This window comes from Sapajus apella, unplaced genomic scaffold (genome assembly GCF_009761245.1).
Source record: "Sapajus apella isolate SASKATOON/1434 unplaced genomic scaffold, GSC_monkey_1.0 scaffold4, whole genome shotgun sequence".
Lineage (NCBI taxonomy): Eukaryota > Metazoa > Chordata > Mammalia > Primates > Cebidae > Sapajus > Sapajus apella.
The window spans coordinates 28696893-28716163 of record NW_022436944.1 but is presented as its reverse complement, the minus strand read 5'-3'; the positions used below and the strand labels follow the sequence as shown (position 1 = coordinate 28716163).

The 19271-nt window shown below is 39.1% G+C and overlaps 1 long non-coding RNA gene across 1 annotated transcript; it reads left to right on the top strand.

Moving 5' to 3' along the window:
• The first annotated feature begins 3940 nt into the window (after positions 1 to 3940).
• LOC116541393 lies at positions 3941 to 16980 on the top strand. The gene is made up of 3 exons (XR_004264818.1): positions 3941 to 3950; positions 15273 to 15276; positions 16834 to 16980. It is a non-coding gene; the product is annotated as an uncharacterized LOC116541393 (long non-coding RNA).
• Positions 16981 to 19271: the final 2291 nt, after the last annotated feature.

Sequence of the window (19271 nt, the reverse complement as noted above, 5' to 3'; positions counted from 1 at the left end):
CACAAAGTTAATTTATTACATACATTAACTAAAGGTAATTTAACTTTATATTTAAAAAATATATAACTCTTTGAGACAGGGTCTTGCTCTGTTGCCCTGGCTGGAGTGCAGTGGTGCCATATCATGGTTCATTGCAGCCTCGACCTCCTGGGTTCAAGCGATCCTCCCATCTCAGCCTCTCAAGTAGCTAGAACTACAGGCACACACCACCATGCCCAGCTATTTTTGTCCTTTTGTAGAGACATGGTTTCACCATGTTACCCAGGCTGTTCTCAAACTCCTGAGCTCAAGCAGTTAACTCACTTTGGCCTCCCAAAGTGCTGGGATTATAAGCGTGAGCTACTGCGCCCAGCCTAAAAAACTTTTTTTTCATGTAACCTAAGAAGTCAGAAGGGAAACTCCTCCATTCACACACTTAAACACTTTGGTTTAGGAAACACATTCCCTCTGCAGGACCTTTGCTAGGAGTGTTTTTGAGCACTACTGCCTGAAATTCAGGGGTTTTCTGGGACCTAGGACTTTCAGTCACATAACCAGGTCCAGCCTGAGCAAACCAGGATGACTGGCCAGCCTAGTGCTGTTATCAAATGACTCAAAAAGCTAACACTGAGCCACAGTGTCCTGTGACCTATAAGCCTACCAGGATCAGTGCAAGTTTCCCCCTTGAAATTTATGGTTTTTCCATCTTTCCAGTCTCACATAAGCCCTTCCCTCCCTGTGCTCTGCAGCTGAGCACAATCTGTCAGTCATCATTGCATGACGATGGGGTGTGTCTCATATGAACGGTAGGTAAATCACAAGCCAGCCTCATGCTGCTCACTTAGCTGGGTCCACATAAGCCGGGTCCACATAAGCCAGATCCACTCCAACCAGAGTTTCTAGCTCCCTTTCTGTCAGTAAGCTCCACCTCAATGAGCACTCACCAGTTTTTTAAATCACCCTACTTACTCCTCCAGCTCCAAGCTACATTCTTCCTCTCCTCTCTTCTTTTTGCTTCATTTCAGCTCACTGCATTCTTTTTCCCTTGTTTCTCTTTGGTCCTAAGAAACTCGTGCCACTCTCTCTTTGAGCCCCATGTCTACCCTGAGCCTCCCGGCACTATTCCTTTCCCCAGACCCATCAGCCCTCCTACTTGGCAGTATCCCTCTCTCAATTTGTTCACACCTCATCTGGCCGACAATCTCCAAACAGGGAGTGTACACAGCCCAGGAAAATAATCCACAGGAAGATAATCTCAGAACTTCTATTTATGATCATTTTTGTAATATCCTTATTTAATTTTCATGTCAGGGTATGCTTTGTAATATATCTAATACATAAAATATGTTAGCATATATACAGTCATGTGTCACTTAACAATGGGAATACATGCTAAGAAATGAATCGTTTTGTGGGAATATCATAGACTGAACTTACACAAACCTGCATGGTATAACCTACTACACACCTCGGCTATATGGTATAGCCTATTGCTCCTATACTACAAACCTGTACAATACGTTACTGTAATAAATATTGTAATCAGGCCGGGCATGGTGGCTCACGTCTGTAATCCCAGCACTTTGGGAGGCCAAGGCAGGCGGATCACAACGTCAGGAGTTCTAGACCAGCCTGACCAACATGGTGAAACTCCGTCTCTACTAAAAATACAAAAATTAGCTGGACATGGTAGCACACACCTGTTGTCCCAGCTACTCAGGAGACTGAGACAAGAGAATCACTTGAATCCAGGAGGCAGAGGTTGTGTTGAGCTGAGATCACGCCACTGCACTCCAGCCTGCGTGATAGAGCGAGACTCCATCTCAAAAAAAAATACTATAATCAATGTAACACAATGGTAAGTATTTATGTATCTGAACATATCTAAACACAAAGAGGTACAGTAAAAATATGGCATAAAATATTTTTTTTAATGCTACACCTGGATAGGGTATTTACCATGGATAGAGCTAACAGGACTGTAAGTTGCTCTGGGTGAGTCAGTGAATGAATGGGGAGTGACTGTGAAGGCCTAGGACATTACTCTACACCACTATAGACTTATAAACATGGTACATTTAGGCTACACTAGATTTATTTTTTAAATTTTTTCTTCAATAATAAATTAATCTTAGCTTACTGTAACATTTTTACTTTATAAGCCTTTTAATTATTTGTAACTTTTGGACTCCTTTGTAATACTACTTAGGTTAAGACACAAACACATTTTGGACAGCTGCATAAATATCTTTTCTTTATATCATAATTTTCTCCTTTTTTTAAATTTTTTAAACATTTAAAGAAAAAACTAAGACACACACGAATTAGGATAGGCCTACATAGGGTCAAAATAATCAATATCATTGTCTTTCACCTCCACAACTTGTCCCACTGCAAGGTCTTCAGAAGCAATAACACACATGGAGCTGTCATCTCCTGTGATAATAATATCAACTTCTGGAATTCCTCCTGAGGGACCTGCCTGAGGGACCTTCCTGAGGCTGTTTTACAGTTAACTATTTTTAATAAGTAGAAGGAGTACACCCCAACAATAAAAAGTATAGTATAGTAAATACACAAGAGCAGTAACATAGTCATTTGTTATCACTATCAAGTATTATGTATTGTGTATAGTTGTTATGTGCTATACTCTTATACAACTGGCAGTGTAGTAGGTTTATTTACACCAGTATCACCATAAACACATGAGCAATGCATTATATGACGATGTTATGACAGCTACAATGTCACTAGGCAATTAAAGTTTTTCAGCTCCGTTATAATCTCTAAGACCCACCATCATAGATTATTGTTAACCAAAACATTGTTATTCAATGCACGACTGTATACCATTTGTAAATAATTACACATATCTTAGGACAAAAACTGTGCCTTATTAATTTCCATAGCCCCAGTCCTCAGTGAATTACCTGACTCAACAATTGCTTTTTAGATAAATGCATTCATGAATGAATCAAATGAATCTCATGCAATCAATCAATCAACCAATCAATCAATCAATGTTCCTTCATCCTTGTCCACAAAACATTCTAAATGAGCACCTTGAGAGTTCACAGTCATGGTCTTTAGGGACTTTTCATTGCCTCTCTTCTCTTCTGTCCCTGATGTGAATGACTTTTCACCAGACACCCTGCCCCCACTTCTACCCACCTCAGGCCCTGCCCCCTCAGTCAGATCATCTAGAGTCCTCAAGATCTTCTATCTTTGTCTGTCTACATCTTCTCCCAAATTCAGTGTCTTTCCTCAGGATCACCTGCAGCTCAAGAGTCACATTTCTTGCCCCCTTATCCTGGCACTGCTCCTCCTCAACAAACTTTAGCAGCAAGCTTCTCACCAGCTAAAGGTGAGCTGCTAATCTTCCAGCTCCAAGCATCTGCACTCATGCTGGTTCATGAACTATGATGGTCCATGATGATGATTTCCTCATATGAAAAGAAATTGATAAAAAATCGGGACCATGTTGAACATGAAAACATATTATATACATAATCTTACCTGTTGAAGACTGTTCTTTATTCTGAAATTGTAGTTTTCCACCATTTCACATGAAAATATTATTTATCTTATAAATGATTTGACATGGTCATTAGTTATTGTCCTTACTTAACAAAATAATGATTTGCCAGTCCTCTTTGAATCCTGAAATATTTTATATAAAATGTACTCATTTATAAAATCCAAAAGTCTAGGAATCGCCAAACCACCAGCAAACAGAAAACGTTTTGTTTGATGTGAGAGACAAGTTGATTCCCAGGGTAAAACATAAATAATTCAGAAGATGTTGCAGACGAAGCTTTCCAGATCATGCCTTAGCACATCTCTTTCCTACTGGCATATTTTAGAAATGTGAAGACACAAGAGGACCTGGGGCAATGAGCATCCATGAGGAGAAAGGGTCTCAGAAAAAGACAAACAGGTGAGGGTCAGGGAGTCTGAAGATCATGTGTGGCGTCATCACACCCTTGTCAAAGGCCAATGATTCGGTCTTAGAATTCTTGTCCTAGAAAGGCCTCCTGTATTTCAGGGTACACCTTAATATATACATGTGCTGGCAACCAGGAAAACATGGTATTACAGATAGTGTTCACAGTTCTGCTGCATCTTGCTTTATGTCAATGGAAGCAGGGTTTGAGTTTGCCAACCAAAACTCTGCTTGGCAAACAAACAGATCCATTCATGTAGCGCCTCAGAGAATACATACTGTTCAAATTCTTTCCCAGTATGCTTGAATTTATAAACTGCTTTTTGGTGTACTTTTTATTGAAAATCCATACGTTATTAGTCACTCAAACTGGGGCTCAAAAATATAGCCAGGACTAGGAAGCCAGTGAATAATACTGGGAATATTTTGTTAGCCATGCTTTCTGACGTTAGAATGGAATCTTGAGTCTGCAAATGGGGGAGGGTGCTTGAGCCATTTATACCTTCTGTCTACAGTCAGTGGAGTGATGCCTTGTTACTCCCACAAGCCAAACCAAATGGAAATGAGTCACTACTTCGCTGAATGCTATCCCTGGAACTCCCACATTAGGCTGAAACTCGGGGCTCAATCGTCATTTTTCTGAGTCATATCTGACCCAGAAGCATAAGCTTATGACAAGAACATACTGAGTTTCTCCTCCAGAACCTGGGATGGGCATTTTTCCTGGAAAGAGCAGGTGGGCTCTCTCTTCTGGAAAATTGAATTTGTTTTTTCAGAGACCACATTTAGTGCTGGAGACCTCTGAACATAGTGGTATTTACACTGTTATTTTTCAAACTGTTCCTATATCGTAGGTGAGAAATATTCCCTATGTGCCTGGGAATCAGAGGCACAGATTGATAAAATGGTGCAAATAAAATCCCTCAGCACCATTAGAGTTAGCACATACAGGTATTGGAGTTAGCACGTGAAATTTTCTACATGTGATCGTAGTTACCGAGATTGCTTTGCTCCTGATTCCCAGATCTGACAAAAAAATATTTCTGCAAGTTTCTAAAGCATCGGTGAACACTGACAAATGAGACAAAGGTTAAAAAAAAAAGGTGTTCTCTTGGCCCCCGGGCTAAGGTGTGCATCTGGAGGGTCATATGGGACCTTGACAGCCAGAGACGCAGAGCTACAAGAACCCAGCCTCCAGTCACTGACCTGAATTGTGAATCACAATTCTCTCTTCCCAGGACAGGCCTCACAAGTGCCCCATTACTGGGAGTTTGAATGTGCTCACTGACTTCAGTCCTTTCCATGACTGAGAACTTCACCAAGACAGGTTCCCTATTCCACTGGCTTGTCATGTAACAGACTTTTCCTAGGGCTTCTTCCCCTGTGCCTGAAAATCTAAATGAGATTGGATTGAGCCCACACATGGAGAAACCCTACTTCCCTTCCCAAGATTTCTCAGAATACCCAGGAATTTTATATTTTTATGGACAACTCTGATTCCAACTCCCTGCCCCTACTGAAGTCTGCCCTAATGACATAAGACGTCGGGCATCTTTTCACATGCTTATTTGCCACCTGTATATTTTCTTTGGTAAGGTGTCAGTTAAGATATTTTACCCATTTTCTATTATTATTTGTAAGGTATGAAACATGTTGTTTTCATATACATATACTTGGTGAAATGATTACTACTGTCGAGCAAATTTATACATCCATCTCTTCACATAGTTACATTTTTGTATGGTGAGAGCACCTGAAATCTACTTTCTTATCAAATTTCCATAATTTCTTTATCCATTCTTCCATCAACAGATGCTTAGATTGTTTCTGTATCTTGCCCATTATAAACAGTGCTGCAATGAACATGAGTGCACAGATATTTCTTTGAGGTTCTAATTTCATTTCCTTTGTGTATATACCAAGAAGAGGGGCTTCTGGATCTTATGGTAGCTCTATTATTAATTTTTTGGGAGAAACTGCAGAATGACTTTCCAGAATGACTGTGCCAATTTACATTCCCACCAACAGCATTCAAGAATTTATTTTTCTCCACATCCTTGCCAACACTTGCTATCTTTTGTTTTTTTGAAAATAGCCTTTCTAACAGATGTGAGGTGACATTTTATTATTGCTTTGATTTGAATCTCCCTGATAGTGACGTTGAGCACTTTTTCATATATTTGTTGTCAATTTGTATGTCTTCTTTGGGAAAATATCTATTCAGATTCTTTGACCATTTTTTATCAGGTTGTTTGTTTATTTGCTATTAAGTTATGTGAGTTCCCTAGATATCTTTTATGTTAACCCCTTATCAGCTATATAGTCTGGAAATATTTTCCCCTAGTCTCTAGATTGTCTTTTCATTTCATTAATTGTTAGCATTGCTACACAGAGGTTTTTAGCTTGAAGTAGTCCCACTTGGCTATTTTTCCTACTGTTGCCTGAGCTTTTGGTGTCATATTCAGAAACAAAACAAAACAAAAACAAACAAACAAACAAACAAAAAAACCATTATCAAGCCCAAAGTCAACAAGCTTTTTCCTAATATTTTCTTTAAGGAGTTTTATGGCTTCAGGTCTTATGTTTAAGTCTTTAATCCAATTCGAATTGATTTTTATGTATGGTGGAAGGTAAGAGCCCCATTCCATTCTTTGTATGTGGATATCCAGTTATCCCAACACCATTCACTGTCTTACTTTTTTGTGTATTTTTGATTTCCTTGTTGAAAATTAGTTAACTGTATATTGCTTGGAATTATTTCTGTCCTCTTTATTTTGTTCCACTGGTCTATGTGTCTGTTTTTATGTCAGTTCTATGTTGTTTTGATTACTATAGTGTTGTAATATAATTTGAAATCAGGAAGTGTGATATCTCCAACTGTGTTCTTTTTCCTCCAGATTGCTTTGGTTCTTTGGGGTCTTTTGTGGTTCCACACAAATTTTAGAATTTTTTTCATTTCTGTGAAAAATGCCACTGGAGTTTGATAGGGGTTATGCTGAATCTGTATATCACTTTGAGTAGTACGGACATTTTAACAATATTAATTCTTTCAATCCATGAACAAGAGCCATCTTTCCATTTATTTGTGTCTTCAATTTCTTTCATTGGTGTTTTATAGTTTTCAGGCTACAGATCTCTCACCTCCTTGGTTAAATTTATTCCTAAAAATTTTATTGTTTTTGTATCCTGCAACATTACTTAATTCATTCGTTAGTTTTAACAGGTTTTTTTTGTGAAATCTTAAGAAGTTTTTACAATATGGGATCACATCATCTGAGAACAGATCATTTTACCTCTTTTTACCTCTTTCTTTCCAAATTGGATGTCTTTTGCTTCTTTTCCTTGTCTGATTGCTCATGTTAATTCTTCCATTTTAAAATCAGGTTTGTTTTTTTTTAACTGTTCAGTTTTAAGAGTTCTTAGTGTATTTTAGAAAATAATCTTGTATCAGATTTCTTTTGCAAATATTTTCTCTCTGTCTATGGCTTGTCTTCTCAATGTTTTGAGTTAGTAATTATTTTTATTATCAGTCTTTGAAGATATAACTCTATCCTTCTGGATTCAGTTGTTGTAATTGATATAATAGCTGTAATTTCTGTCTTTCAGGTTTTAATTTTAAAGGTTTTTCTCTTTGACTCTGTTATTTTTCAATACTACAATACATCCAGGTGTGGATTTCTTTTTATTTGCCTTCCTTGGAACTTATTTAACAACATTAACATGGAATTTATGCTTTTCATTCATTCTTGAAAATCCGTAGCCAATAACTCATCAAATATTGTTTTTCATTCTATTTATTGTCTTCTTCTTGTACTCCTATTAGATGTATGTTGGAATTTCTTATTCATTCTTCCATTCTCTTACTACTATTTCATGTTTTCCATCTCTTTATTTCTCTATCTACATTTTGCATATTTTTTCAGTTGTATTTTTTACTTTATGAATGCTACCTTCAGCTGTGTTTAATCTGTTAGTTAACTGTTTTTAGTTTTCTATTGCTGTCATAACAAATTTCCAGAAACTTAGCAGCTTCAAACAACACCCATTTATTATCTCACAGTTTCTATAAATCAGATGTCTAGCATAATGTTGATTTTTGTGTATGGTGTAAGATAAGGGCCCAATTAGTTTGGGAATATTCCGTTTAAGGAATTGCTAAGCTTCAATTAAGGTATTTGCCATGACTGTGGTTCTCATATGGGACTTGGGGCCTTCTTCCAAATTCACTGTTGGTTGGACGAATTCAGTTCTTTGCACTTGCAGGGCTGAAGTTCCTGCTTCCCTGTCATGTGATCTCTTTTCATCTTCAGGCTAACAATTATGCCTCAAATCCTTCTCATTCTTGAGATCTCTCTAACTTAACATTCTGCTACATCTCTCTCACTCCATGCTCTACCTTTTTCTGCTGCTTTTTAGGGTTTATATGATTACATTGGGCTTTTCTGGATAATCTAAAATAATCTCTTTATATTAAGGTCAGCTGGTTAGTAACTTTAATTACATCTGTAAAATCCTTTTTGCCATGTAATATATTACAGTCATAGGAGTAACACAAAGGCCAGAGATCACTGGGCAAGAGGGCAAAATTGTGCCTACCACACTACCTATTGAGGTTTTGTGTCATTCTCTATATCCTAAGTATCTGGAAATTCAAGTGGGAAGTTGTCAAATCTTCCTGTCCTTTTTTATGCTGACTTTTAATTATTTATGGTTTTAGTTCCTTCTTTTATGTCTTTAACTATATTATCTGATATGAGAAAGGGTTTCTTAAAAGTATTTGTTAAGTCTTGTGATATTATTCATAAGTAACATGCCAGAGTCAGCTTGCAAGAGTTGATTCCATGCATCTTTTCCCAACTTTGCATTTAGTAACTTTACATTCACATTAGTAGCTTGAAATCAGCGATAGTGGGAGTATCTACACTATGTGAATTTGCAAAGGCTATGTATCAGAGTGATTCCTTTCTTCTTTTTAGAGTTGGTTTACTAGTATACCACTGGGTTTACCAGTACACCACTGTTTATAACTGATTTTGAATTTTGGGTTTTCAGCTCAAGTTTGACAGGACTTTATAAGTAAAAACCTTATGCAACCTGCATTGAGGGTTTTGCAGTTGCCTCTGCAAATCATTCTAGATGTGTTATCAGCTTGGAATCACCTTTTAAAGCTACTTTCTTAGTGTAGGAGCTCCAGGGCCATGATGTTCAGGGTACAAATTCAAACCCCAGTCACATTAAAGAAAGAGGCTTTTGGTAATATACTCTCAGAATATTTTTTTCTATTTTTTCATACATGGACCAGCCTAGGAAAAGCCTAACAAGTTTCTTTGTTTTCTCTCTGGGCCAGTGAGCTGCTTTTTCTAGTTCATTCTTCACTGTATGAATTTGTTAATAGATTATTGAGGGATTCTAAGCCAATGGTTTTCAAATTATGTTTCCTGGAGCCCTGGGATTCTAATAAATGATCGTAGAAGCTACTTCATGGAGCAAGAGAAAAGTTTCTCCATCCTATAATCCAGAGTAGCATGCCCTTCCTCTTGCCCTCCCGCTGCCACACAAGCACATACATGCACACACACATGCACATACACATGAACACATACACTCGCTTTTAATCTAAATAATATATTTATCTTCCTGACAATATCAGAGTCAAAGAAAAAGGTCCCTCTTTTTTACAATTAGGAACTTTCTAAGATATTCCAAAACCTTAGCTTTAGAAACGGAGAGGCTAGAACACAAAGATCTTAGCCAACAACATATAACATAGCTCTGTGACTTGGTCAAAAAAGTTGAGACTTGAATCCAGGTTCAAAATAAGTAGGAATAATATTTGGACAAAGAAAATCTTTAAGCCTTTTTGTAACTAGAGACACTTTGTGTCACTAGGCTGCAGTTTAATTTCTGATCAATGTGAAGAAACACAATGAGAGAGCAATCATCAATTGCTACGGCTTTCAATTATATTATCAGTCTGCCCTAGTAATATTTGCTAGTATTTTCTTAGTACAGTGCTCCACATGTGATGCTCAACATTTCACATGTATCTTCACATTTAATCTACAAAACAATCCAGAGACATAAGCACTTATTAATCTCATTTTAGGAAGACACTGTGGCCCAAAAAGGTTAAGTATTTAGCCATTCCACCTCCACAGCTAGTAAGGCTTGAACCCAAGCTGTATAGTGAGGCCTGAACCCAAGCTGTACAGCTCCAGAGCCCCGCGGCTTTCTTGCTACTTACCTCTGCTATCTTCCTTCCTGCATGGTTTCTCCATTGATCAAGGCAGTCAGTGCCACAGAAGCTGCAAACAGTTTAACCGCATTAACTAGTCAGTTTCATCAAATAACTATAGCCAATTCTCATTAACCATGTGTACCATATTTTTTAATTTGCTAAAACTTATGTTAACTCCAAAATCAATACTCTGCACTGCTGTACAGTACTGTGCAAATTATGGTACTGCTGCAATCATAATGACGTGTGCCAAGGGTGAAAAATTTGCATTGCCCAAGTTGCATGTTCCCAGCTGAGGTTCAAAAAGGTGAATCTGCCTTCTTTTTTCAGCTCTCATACTATAAACAAGCGTCCTCTTTGAAGTATGTTTACCGCCACATTTTTCACATTTTTGCGCTTTTTGTTGATTTCACTGTTTCAAATGGCCCCCAAGCACAGTACAGAAGCACTGATTACTGTTTAGAAGCGCAAGGAGGCTGTGCTGTGCCTTATGAAGTAAATATGTGTGTTAGATAAGCTTCATTCAGACATGAATTTCAATGCTGTTGGCTGTGAGTTCAATGCTAATGAACCAACAATTTATATTAAAGAAGCTGTTTTTAAACAGAAATACATGTAAAATAAGGTTATCTACTGATGATGAAAATGTTGAGACCAGAGGCTTGCAGGAGCCTGACCCTGCATTTCCCCTATGGGCAATGATTCAGTATTTGCTAATTCAGTGTTCTTTATGACTTTATAGTATATAACTACCATGATTAATGAGAATCAACTATACTTTATTATGCCTCATAACCGGCCTTGCCTCAGTTTTTTAGCTAAGGTGGTGGCATGTATCTCAGTCCCCAGGGCCACATGGATGAAGCCTTTATATCTCCAAGTGTTTTGTGGCTTAGCTACTGGAAGCCCTGCCTGACCAATCTGCAGTGCCTCCCAGGCAACCACCTCTGTACTTACTTTACCCTCTACAGAGGGGAGCCTGGTTAATCAGGAAAGAAACTCCTTCAAAAGGTAAACAGTGAGTCGAGTGTACATATGGCGGAAAACAAATGGCTCTTGGTACCACGTTGTGGGAATTATCTCGCTTAGATAATGGAGTAGGGCAAGCCCAGGGCACTGGTGAGTAACCGCCTCCATTACATGGCCCGCTCCTGACGTGTGCACCAGCCTCTCAGAGAAAACTCCATCCCTACGCTCAGCAGTCTCAGAACTGCGCTGTCCACTTGTCGTGTGGCTCTGTGTCAACACTGTGCGGCACCATGGCCGTGACTGCCTGCCAGGGCTTGGGGTTCGTGGTTTCACTGATTGGGATTGCGGGCATCATTGCTGCCACCTGCATGGACCAATGGAGCACCCAAGACTTGTACAACAACCCCGTGACAGCTGTATTCAACTACCAGGGGCTGTGGCGCTCCTGTGTCCGAGAGAGCTCCGGCTTCACTGAGTGCCGGGGCTACTTCACCCTGCTGGGGCTGCCAGGTAAGGGCCAGGTGCCTGGCTGGCTGGAGGGAGAGATTGGAGGTGGAGAGGAAACTGCAGTCTCTGCCTGGGCACCACGACAGGGACTGCTGGAAAGGGAGTAACCGCGATTCATGTTTGACAGGGGCAACAGCCACCAGCACCAGGGTGGAATGGGAGGACGGGAACCTGAGGGAAAGGAACGTTCTGGAGCTGTCTGAGCTCCTTGTCCCCTAAGTGGATGGTGGCCAATTATCCCAAAGGAACATATATTTTCATTAACTCGTATGCTAGCAATGGCATAGTCTCAATTACCCACAGAAACAGGACTCGGAAGCCCAGACTTCGGGCACTTTCTTCCTTCAGCCCCAGGATTTCCCCTCTCTGAGTTGGGGACTGCCTACCTCCTGAATAGAGTTCCGTCTTCAGGCGTCTTTGTGCCTGGGCTCAGCCTCCAGGGACACCTAAGTAAGCAGCAGCAATAGAAATGGGGCAGAGGAAAAAGGCAAAGAAAAAGAATTAGGTGGCTGTGTTTCTCTGGGACGTCGATGGGCCCCTGCTCTGGGGCTCCAGGTTCCTGACCTCCAGAAAGTATTGGCTATAAGGAACCAGACTCAGGGTGCTCTCTGCACAGGGGCTTCTGCTGTGGTAAATGAGCACTGCCATGCAGGGAAAGGTGTTGCAGGCTGCTGTGTCCCTTCCACAGACTAGCATATTCACTATACAAGGATTGTGTTTATTTGCTTAGTACAGTGGTCATTTTAACTAGAAGAAAAATTCAAGTCACAAGAGTAGAGAATTTTTTTTTTTTTGGTCTAGAATCACTGCTTGTTTTTATTATGACAGAAAAATTTACAGAAAAGTTTTATGTTCATAGCTCTGTTGATCATGTGAATCATGTTTTGATTATAATATCAAAATTTAGGTAGCTAGTGTCTATAATCAGGTTGTAATATACTTTGATTTTTACAAGATATTTATATTCTGAGAATGTTAAAAATGTCTTTCATTCAGATAAGAGAGTAAGACAATGAATAAAATTGTCATTTTTATTTTTGCTTGTTTCTTCCATAAATACACATTGAAGTCTTGAGAGAGGCATTGATCTAAGGTGACCTAAGGTGACAATGTAAAGAGGATCAGAAATTGAAATTATGGGGCTTTCTCCCCCCAGGAATTTGCCATTTGACTGCAGGGTCAAGACTTAGACGCACAAAAAAGGTAACAAGAGAAGACTTGAATCATACAGTGATTTATTCTTTTATACATTCAACATCGATTTATGGAGAGCTTCCTATAACCTCAGGAATCTGTGCGCCTTCTATTTCCAAAAGTATAAGAGTGCACCGGGCTGGGTATGACAATATGCCAAGTGAGGGGGACAGAGGGCCAGTGCCGCAGGAGAGGAGGGTGAAACTCCAAGACTCCATCCAGGTGGAAAAACCACAAGTGTCTTGTGAAAAGGAGTCAAGATTTGGAGATGGCAGCAATACAGAAAGGAAAAACAGCATGGGCAAAGCCATGAGGGTGCCACCGCCCAAGTCTTACTCAGGGGCAATGAGAGAATGACCTTGGTTGGAGAAGAAGGTTAATGTGGGGTCTAATCCTGACTAATTGGAGGTCAGGAGTTCAAGACCAGCCTTACCAACATGGTGAAACCTCGTCTCTACTAAAAATACAAAAAACAAAAAACTGGCCTTGGTGGCACACGCCTGTAGTCCCGCTACTCAGGAGGCTGAGGCAAGAGAATCGCTTGAACCCAGGAGATGGAGGTTGCAGTGGCTGAGGCTGTACCACTGCACTCAGCCTGGATGATAGAGTAAGACTCCGTCTCAAAAAAACATTTAGATAAATTACGTATACGTACTTTAATCTTTGCCACTACCCTATGAAGTAAGTACTAGTGTTATCTCCATTTTATAGATGAGGAAACAGGCATAAAGAAGTTAAAGTATTTGCCTAATGCCACTGTAGCAGTAAATAGCAAGATGAAGATTCAAACCATATGAACTTTCTTCAAAGCCTGAGCTCTTCTCCTTTACGAGAATTCTTATCACAATACCAGTAAGAGCTTCCCCATGGGAACTTGACAAAGTGTATATGTATAAGAAGAAGCAGATGAAAAACAAAAGTTTTTTTTTTTAAGAATAATAAAGAAGTGATGGGCTAACATTGCCACATATTCAACAAAATTTTAAGGTTTTGATAATTAAAAGTATGCTTTGGCATAAAGATGGACAAACATTAATGGAACAAAATCTAAAATCAGAAAGATATATATGTGAGCTTAATATAAGATAGAGGAGGTTTTACAAAGCAAAGAAGAAAAAGGAAGGTTATTTAGTTAATGCTGCAGAAGTTACTGACTAGCATTTTTGGAAGGAAAAAGTAATTACAGTATAACTAACGAATATACCAAAATGGATCCTAATCATTTTAAAATATAAGATAATTTTAAATATTTTTAAATAACAAAATAATTATAGAATAACCATCTTTTAAATGGAAAATAATTCTCTAAGCATAGAAATAGTGGAGGAAAACACAAAGAAAAAGTAATTTTATTTGACTATATCATTCAACAAATATTTATTAAGCATACTTTATGTACCAGGCACCAGGAAGAACATAAAATATATTTTTTTTTCTAAATCATGAATGGAATTTAAAAGCAAATAATCAATGGGAAAAGATATTTTTAGTAATTACAGCAATGTATTAAAATCCTTAACAAATTCATGTCTCAAACTGATAGAAAAAGTGCTAAAATTCTAGCAAATCAATGAGGAAGGAATACAAACTGACAATTCAAGAAAAGAAAAGAACTAAATGTTTCATACATATTTGTTGGGTTTTTTTTCTTTTCTATTTTTGATGATGAGTTTTTAAATTATTATTATACTTTAAGTTCTGGGATACATGTACAGAACGTACAGGTTTGTTATGTACACATGTGCGATGGTGGTTCACTGCACCTATGAACCCGTCATCTACATTAGGTATTTCTCCTAATGCTATCTTTCCCCTCGCTCACCACCCCCTGACAGCCCCCAGTGTGTCATGTTCCCCTCCCTGTGCCCATATGTCCTCATTATTCAACTCCCACTTACGATTGAGAACATGCAGTGTTTGATTTTCTGTTCCTATGTTAGTTTGCTGAGAATGATGGTTTCCAGCTTCATCCATGTTCCTACAAAGGACATGAACTCACATTTAAAAAAAAAAAGAAAAAGGCTCAAACTCAGTAATTAAAGAGATGCAAGTTAAAACAAGCAATCATATACATATATAACTTACCAAATTCACAATGTAGACTAGAATGTAAAGAGATAAGAACTTTCAAACACTGTTGTTAGGATAAAATTCATAGAAAGCAATCTGGTTGTGTGTAAAAAAATATATTTTTCAAAACTTCACAGTATTAGACAACGTAATTTCACTCCTAGGAATCTATCCTAAAAGAGTAATCAGAAATGCTGACAAAGAGTTATATGTAAGATGTTCATCATAATGTTGCCATTTATTCAAAAAAAAATGGGAGGAGGTACAATCTAACTATATAAAAATAGATGAATAATAGCACTTCTATATAATGAAATACTAAGGCACTCATATTAAATGATGTTTATAAGAGCTTTGGTGAAATTAATACAGTTAAGTGAAAAGAGCAAAACATCAAGCTACATTATCCTTTAATTATGTAAAAAATACATGCAGAGAATTGGTAAGAAGGAAGTATGCCAAACATTTTGTCTAGGGTTTAAAATTGTGAGCAATTTGTTCAATTCTCTCCAAATTTTCTGTTATGAACACCAAAAGGTGAAATTAGAAATTAGGGATATATAATGTGGTAATAATTTTGAAGAAAACATTAATAGATGTGTCAATTATTTTTCTCACTAGTATATTCATTTTACTTCTTCCTAATTCCTAGTTATAATATTTTCTATTGCTATTTATGCCACCATTTTTGCCTAATTACCATAGACAGTGTTATAAAAAGTGGTGGAAATGTTTTATCCAATGTCAGTAAAATAATATAAGCTCCTGGAAACTTACAACCTGAAATGACACCGCCAGAGCCGTATTTAAACCTGAATGAATGGATGATTTCCCCTCGAAAGCCAGCAAAAAATGCAGCTCATTTTAAACGTGATTAAACAAAGTTGTACCAACCCCATTATTGTTAAGCAGAATTAGACCCAGACTTATCTGGTAGAGATACATTGATATGTTTCAATGAAGCCTGTTGCCATAAATTAGAAAGTCATATTTTTCTCTGCAGACCCCCATTCATTTTTGGACAGATACGGTTAAAATAGTAGTCTGCACAGAGCCCAGAAAACTTACCAGGAAGTGAAAAATCCTATCTTCCAGGTGTTTTAAAACACGTCAACATTTATTTCACACAGAAGAAGTGTGTAGACTTACAATTTCCCTCTTCTCATTCAGTATTCTGCCTAGGTAGAGATAGCCTTAGTTTATTCTTTAAAATTAACTTTTCTCCACTTTCAAAAAAGTGTCATTGTCACCATTTCAGCCAAGAAAGAAAGCTTAATTCATTACTACCTGAGTAACATTTTTTACTGTTTTGAAACTCTGCATGAAAACATTTGCATAGGGAAACTGGGGAAGGAACAGCCATAGATGAAAAATAGATAACTTTCATTAACTATTTTTTTATTTTTTCATCTTCAATCTGTTTTTGGTGGTATTATAACAAATGTATATGTATTGTAGGGGGAGGATTAGACAAATGTCATAAATTGAACATCTGAAAATCAAATTGATAGAGCTTTTTAAGAATAAAAAGATACCATTTGACCCAGTGATCCCATTACTGGGTATATATCCAAAGGAATATAAACCATTCTACTATAAAGACACATGCGCATGTCTGTTTATTGCAGCACCATTTATAATAGCAAAGATATGGAACCAACCCAAATGCCCATCAATGATAGGCATAATGAAAATGTGGTACATGTACACCATGGAATACTATGCAGTCATAAAATGGAATGAGATCACGTCTTTTGCAGGGACATGGATGAAGCTGGAAGCCATCATCCTCAGCAAACTAACACAGGAACAGAAAACCGTACACCACATGTTCTCACTCATAAAAGGGAGTTGAACAATGAGAAAGCATGGACACAGGGAAGGGAACATCATACACAGGGGCCTGTTGGGGTTTGGGGAGGTGAAGGGAGAGAACCTAGATGACAGGTCAATAGGTACAGCAAACAACCATGGCACATGTATGCCTATGTAACAAACCTGCACGTTCTGCACATGTATCCCAGAACCTAAAGTAAAACCATTTTTTTAATGAAATAAATTTTTAAAATAAGAATTAAAATGTTCAAATCACATAGGGGTCACCAAAAAAAAAAAAAAGGCTGCCTGATCGTTGAAATAAAAGTAAGATAGACTCTGTCCACAAAAACAATGGCAGAATCATTCCTGAATTATTCCAACAACATCTTTCAATCTAATTGGTGAATCGATGCCAACCAGCAGAAACCAGTGTCACTTCCAGTTGTCTCCTTCCCTCCTTTTAGAGCTGGCCTTCTAACTCAACTCAAGGGATACACAGCCACCAACACTACTACACTGTAAATCATGTAACTGTTGCTTCGCCTCTTATTTTAGGCTTTCTGGCTCATGATCCACTCTCTAGAAACACTGATCACAGAACCTAAAGTAGGGTGTGCAGTGAAAGGGAGTGCTGCCCCCATTCAAATTAGGAGGAGTTCTTCCCTGTTTGCATTCTGTGTTTGCTGGGAATAACGCTGTGGGAGTGGTGGCTGGGTGCACCCAAGATAACAAAATGTTCAGACACAGAGGCTCGTTTCCTGGAGAATCTGTAAAGACCTATAAAGGTTAAAGATTGGAGTATGTGTGTGGTGTGTGTGTGTGCGTGTGTGCGTGTGTGGGTGTGTGCGTGTGTGTGTATCTGTGTCTGTGTTTCAGGGCTTTGAAATCCAGATTTTGGAGAGTCTCATTAAAATGTCTCCAGAGGGCCAGGCGCGGTAGCTCACACCTGCAATCCCGGCATTTTTGGAGGCCAAGGTGGGCAGATCATTTGAGGTCAGGAGTTCAAGACCAGTCTGACTTACATGGTGAAACCCCATCTCTACTAAAAATATAAAAATTAGTTGGGTGTGGTGGCAAGTGCCTGTTATCTCAGCTAGTCAGGAGGCTGAGGCAGGAGAATCACTTAAACCCAGGAGGTGGAGGTTGCAGTGAGCCAATATCACGCCACTGCACCCCAGCCTAGTCAACAGAGTGAGACTCCCTCTCCCAAAAATAAAAATAAAAATAAAATGTCTTTGGAGGTCAGGTATGGTGGTTCATGCCTGTAATCCCAGCACTTTGGGAAGCTGAGACAAGCAGATCACTTGAGCTAAGAAATTCAAGACCAGCCTGGGCAACATGGTGAAACTCAGGCTCTACTAAAAATACAAACATAGCCGGGTGTGGTGGTGTGTATGTGTAGTCCCAGCTACTCTGGAGACCGAGGCATGAAAATTGCTTGAACCTGGGAGGCAGAAGTTGCAGTGAGCCTGGTCACACCACTGTACTCCAGTCTGGGCAACAGAGTGAGACTCTATCTCAAAAAAAAAGTCTCTGGGTTCAGAGGCCAGACATACCTGACCCCCATGTCAGTCAATCAATTCTCTAGCAAAATTTAGTTGTATAGACAAAACACAACCCCTGATATTTTCAGCCAAGTCTCTTTTTACTATGATTATACAATTCCTAATGTTCTGACCAATTCTACGGAAACTTTTCTGTAAAATGTAGAAGATAGTGTTACGAGATCTGAAAAGATTCTGGAGTGTTCTAGTTTAGATCTCACTTGTTGTAGATGAAGAACTTCCTACAAGGGCTTAGAAGTTTGCCCCCAACCCACCCAGCACATAGCAAGTTAGGAACAGTGTCAGGAGCAGATCCTAAGCCTCTCAGTGACCACGCCAAAGACTTCAGCCCAGCCAGCCCTGGTTCCTCCTCTGGCCTTTGTGGGACCTTCTGTGTCAGCTACAGAGTCCTCATGTGGTTCCTGTGGCACAAGTGAAACCATGAGATGGAAATCAATGGGATCCCTGGCTTACTCTCATTCCAGTTCCAGGGCATGTGGACCAAGAGCATTGCTCTAGGACTTGGCTTCCTGTTCTCAAAAGTGGGGACAATTTTGCCTGCCCCTGCGGCCCCACATGGAAATAGAGAAAGAGTCCTGGACTGGAAGCTGAGGTGGGAGCCCCACCCCTGCCGTTTTTAGAGTATCTGTGGTTCCAGGCACTGGGAACAAGTCCCTTATCTGTACTTTTCTTGACTCACCAAAAAAAAAAAAAAAAAAAAATGGGGATAATGATCCCTGCCCTACCCATTTCTGTAAGATCAAAATGGAAAGATGTAAGTGAAAAGTCGTTTGTGAGTTATGAGGGGAAAATGTGAAAAGTCTGGTTTAAGACTGAGCACCGTGGGTGCTTCCCAGGGCCATCTTAAGAGAGGTCTGTCAAAGCGGTCTCCAGTCACATTCCCAGTGGTAGGGACACATCAGCCTTTTCCAGAAGGCGGCGCTCCCAGGATCCAGAGCTGGAGAGAGGCCGGTCGGGCCTGGAGCAGAGAGTCCTTCTGCACCCTGGC